Genomic DNA, 5,145 nt, shown 5'->3' with positions numbered 1-5,145 from the left:
AATGATTTGAAACTCGAATGGGGTCCCGGAATGGATTAAGTATGTATCTATGAATCATTGTATTTTCTTTTTTCTAACCAAGGATCCTTGGCACCTTTTATTGGAGATTGATATTTAGAAATCAAGATCTGGGCATCAGATGTGCTCATTGCTATTGAGGTGTCACTGCTTCTAGCTCTTCTCAGCAGCCATAGTTTGGAAATGTATGTATATAAAACAACCTAACGTATGTATATAAACCAACCCTATACACACATACCTGCATTTATTTCTGCATCTGTCTATTTGTAAATATATTCAATAAATCACAAGTTCATTCTGATATTTCTAATTCTAATCATACCACCAAGATTTATTCTATACTTCCCTTTGATGTTTATTTGTAATGTCTTTCTCTGATAGTAAAGAAATCTGTGTCTTATAATCTACATTAGATTTCCTTACTGGTTTTGTCCTACTATACATGTAAGGTAGTTTTAAAACTGTTTACTTGTACCCCTGTGAGAACCAACTAAAGAAGAGTCTGTATGTGAGGTTATTTTTGCCTTTAGCCTTACAATATGCAAATTGTTCTCCAACATTTCTCAGATAAATTCTGCTTTCCCCTTTCCCTTTCATTGAAGCTTTGTTATAAATTTATAATATAGTTAAATTTATTTGTCACAATTTGCATTGCATCTGGGTTCCCTTAACTATCCTGGTTGGTTTTTTTTTTTTTAAACAATAGAAGTTTATTTTCTCACATTTCTGGAAGGTAGAAGTCCACAGTACAAGTTCAGCAGGGTGAGTTTCCTTGGTGGGTTTTCTCCTTAGCTTGTGGATGGTCACCTTCTTATGCTTCTTCATATGGTGGTCCTACTGTGTACACCTGATCCTGGCCTCTCCTTGTGTGTCCCTAGTCTCCAGTTCTTATAAGGACACTAGTCAGACTGAATTAGGGCACATCTTAACAGCTTCATTTAAACTTAGATATTCTTTAGAGCCCCCATGTCCGAAGTTACATTCTGAGGCATGGGGGTTAGGGCTAAAGCATATAGATTAGGTGAGCAGCCAATTTAGTTCGTAACATTATGTAAGCAGGAAGCAATTCACCCACCAAGAACTACATTTTAAATTATAATGAGTCTTATAAGATGCCATGAATATTTTCTTTTGCCCATTCAATCTCATATGACATCATCTCATATTTATATACTTCATGTAAATGAGACTTTACATACTATATCACTGATCAAGAAGCAGCAGGAGTCTTTTGTATATACCAGCAAGCTCTAGGAAAAGAATTTATGTTACACTTTGGAATTCTTATTAAACACTATAATTTTGCTTTCAATTCACATTGTCTTAAGGTAGAAGAAAATGGCATTATTTAATGTGGAAAATCTTGGTAGATGGCATTCTATATGTAATCTTAGTTTATATTCATGATTATTGTAGATTTACATATGTAATTCCAACATGTATGTCTTCTGTTATGTGGCAGATAACGTAGCGTAGTGCAGCCGAGATTTAGAGTAGTAAATAGTAGCACATACAGTAATGTTTTCATACCCTATTCATAGATGGTTTTCTAATTTTTGTTCTGACTATTCTACTTATTTGTATTTTAAAAGCCTTTGTGGTCCACAGTGAACATGTATCCTCTAGTAAACAGGTATACTTTCTGTAATGTCTTCTAACAATACTTTGGAATCATATCTGGAATATGATTTCCATAGGACATAGCTACATACTTTTGTAAATAAATTTATAGACTTAGTAAGATTTCTCAATACATAATAAAATTTGACTTCTACTGAAGGCTTTCTGTAACTATACATTCTAGTTGAAGGTATGTCCACATTAATTTCTCTTTCAGGGAACTTTTCCTTTATGAATCTTCTTATGCTGACAGAGGCCTGAGCTATGTCTGAAGGTTTTTCCACAGTGATTGCATTCATAGGATTCCCCCCCCCCGTGTGAGTTCTGTGATGTATAATGAGGGCCGATTTCTCAGAAAAGGCTTTTTTACACTCATTACATTCATAAGGTTTCTCCCCAGTATGGATTTTCTGGTATCTAATAAGGCATGACACTTCACTGAAAGCTCTCTCACCCTTAGTGCATACATAAGACTTCTCTCCTGTGTGTGTTCTTCGGTGTAAAAAGAGGTGTGACCTCACACGGAAGGCTCTCCCACATTCATCACATGCATAGCGTTTTTCTCCGGTGTGAATTCTCTGATGAACATTGAGGTGTGATTTCTGGAAAAAGGCTTTCCCACATTCATTACATTCATAAGGCTTCTCTCCAGTGTGAATTATCTGATGTTCAATAAGGTGTGACTTATGGGATAAAGCTTTTCTACATTCAATACATTCATAGGGTTTCTCTTAAGTATGGACTTTCAGATGTATAATGAGATTTGAAATCTTGCTGAAGGCTTTCCCACATTCAGTACACACAACAGGTTTTTCTCCTGCGTGAATTCTGTTATGTACAATGAGGTCTGACTTTTGGAAGAAGGCTTTCCCACATTTTTTGCATCCATTCTTTTTTGTACATTTTTGCTTCATTCTTTTTGCACATTTTCTATTGCCACTACATACATAATTTGAATTTTTACCATGAGAGTCACCTTTTTTAAAATCTTTGTTTAGAAGAAACAGAATCTGACCTCAGATGAAATGCATTTTCAGGTGCTGTATGCTTGGGACCTTTTTCTTGGTCACCATTCCCTGATAAATGACTTTAATGTGCCTTGAAAGTGTTTCTTGGCGCTCCTGGTGACTCTCCACATGGCCATCTACTTGCCCAACTTCTGGATCCCTCCAACTTGAGGTTTCTTTCTCTATTATCCATGGCTCTTCTCCTTGTTCCAACTTGTGGATTACAACCAGCTTGGTGGTTTGACATCCCACAGAGATGAGGTTGATGTAGTTCTCCAGCATCACATCCCTATACAGGTCCCTCTGGGGAGAGTCCAAACACTGCCATTCCTCCTGGGTGAAATCCACCACCACTTCCTTGAAGGATATTGGTCCCTGTGACTTGGTCATTTTGTGCAGCACTGGGGTGAAAGCAGAAATTAAAACAAAAATTTTAGGAAGGCAGGATTTTTGTCTAATTCAGTGTTCTTTCCCCAGCAGTGGAACTGTGTCTGGATCAGAGATGCTCAATAAATAGTCACTTGTCTGAGCCCGTGTCCTCTTCCTCTGCTTGCTGCATCCCTAGCTCCCAGTTTTTTTTTTTTTTTCCAAATTGTACATAGTGAAGTTCACTCTTTGTGTTGTATAATTTTATGGCTTTTGGAAAATTCGTGGAATCATATGCATCACCACAATCCCGGAAGAATAGTTCTAATATCCTAAAATTCCCTTGTATGGCTCCTTTGTAGTCAATACCCACTCTTGACCCCCTGATACACACTGATCTGTTTTCCATACTTATAGTTTTGCCATTTCCAGAATATCAGGAGTGGGATCATACAATATATACCATTTGGGGACTGGCTTCTTTCAATTAAAAAATGAATTTAAGATTTAAGTATTATAACTCTTTTAGAATTTGTCTAGCAGGTTTTCTGGTTTTTGCTAGAATACCCCCCCCGTCAAAGATTCACTTTACATTGTGTGAACCAACAGTTTGTTCCTTTTAATTGTTGAATAGTATCCCATTGTATGGATATACCACAGTTTATTTTATTCACTCACTTGTTGAAGTGCATGAGGGCTGTTTCTAGTTTTTGGTAATTATGAATAAAGCTGAAATAAACATTGACATGCAAGCTTTTATGTGATCATAAGTTTCCAATTCACTTAAGTAAGCACCTGTACTTAGTATTGGGTTCACTGGGTCATAAGGTAAGTATATGTTTAACTATAGAAGAAGTTGCAAACTGTTTACCAAAGTTACTCTACCATTTTGCATCCTCATCAGCAGTGAGTGACAGTTCTTGCTGTTTTTCATCCTCTCTAGCATTTGGAATTGTCAGTTTTTTACTTTTTATTTGTTTGTTTGTTTGTTTTTAGTCATTCTCACAGGGACATAGTGGCATCTCATTTAGTTTGAATTTGCATTAACCTTCTCTCTTAAGAAGAGTTTGAAGTTATTAACCTTCTCTCCTAAGAAGAGTTTCTATGCATCTCTAAATGGAGAAACATAAAAAAGGCTTGAAGCACAAACTTGCAGTTCGAGGACTGTAAAGCTGGGATACAATGATCATAATCTAGAACTTCCATGAGGAAATACAGCACAAGTAGTTGCATATAGGTCACTCTTTGTTAAATTTGATGATATATATATACACACACACACACACACATTTATATATTCAGGATACAAGTTTTTCATCAGATATGTTACTGCAAATATTTTTCCTAGTCTGTGATTTGTCTTTTCATTTGCCTTACCTCTTCTCCTTTCCCCTCACTCCCCACCCCTCACTTTTCTCACCTCTTCCCTTCCTTTTCTTTCCTTTCCCTTCTCTTCTTTTTTGAGATAGATTCTTGCTCTGTCACCCAGGCTAGAATGCAGTAGTGTCATCATAGCTCACTGCAGCCTCAAACTCCTGGGCTGAAGAAATCCTCCCACCTCAACTTCCCAAGCAGCTGGGATTACAGGGCCACCGTGCCCAACTAGTTTTTCTATTTTTAGTAGAGACAGGGTCTTGCTCTTGCTCAGGCTGGTCTCAAACTCCTGGCCTCAAGCAATCTTCCCACCTTGGCCTCCCAAAGTGCTGGGATTACAGGTGCGAGCCAATACAGCCCTGTTTTTTCATTTTATTAACAGTTTCATTAAGAAGCAAAAATTTCTGATTTTAATGAAATTTAATATATGCCATATTTTTTCATTAGGAATCATGCTTTTACTATATCGTACTGGACTTTTAGAGTGGCAAAAATACCTTTTAAGTCACAGTGTATTTAATCTATTTAATAACGTGCAACATCAAGATGGACTCTACTATTTTAATATTTATAATACAATATTCATATTTCTGTTCATGCCCTAATTCTTCATGACATCTAACATAAACAAAATATTGGTATTGTCTCTTTAGAAAAAATTTGCATTAATTCAACTTTTGTTTCTTGGGATGGCAAATATGAACATGTTTAGGGGAAGAGGGAGAATTAGCCAGGTGGCTCTGCCTTGACCAACTCT

General features: G+C 36.6%; 1 non-coding gene across 1 annotated transcript; it reads left to right on the top strand.

Moving 5' to 3' along the window:
* Window positions 1–3,523: 3,523 nt before the first annotated feature.
* LOC128597935 (U7 small nuclear RNA) lies at window positions 3,524–3,585 on the top strand. Its single transcript, XR_008383474.1, has one exon. It is a non-coding gene; the product is annotated as a U7 small nuclear RNA (small nuclear RNA).
* The last annotated feature ends 1,560 nt before the right edge of the window (window positions 3,586–5,145 follow it).

This window comes from Nycticebus coucang, chromosome 10, assembly GCF_027406575.1.
Source record: "Nycticebus coucang isolate mNycCou1 chromosome 10, mNycCou1.pri, whole genome shotgun sequence".
Taxonomy (NCBI): Eukaryota; Metazoa; Chordata; class Mammalia; order Primates; family Lorisidae; genus Nycticebus; species Nycticebus coucang.
This window is presented reverse-complemented; position numbering and strand designations above follow the sequence as displayed.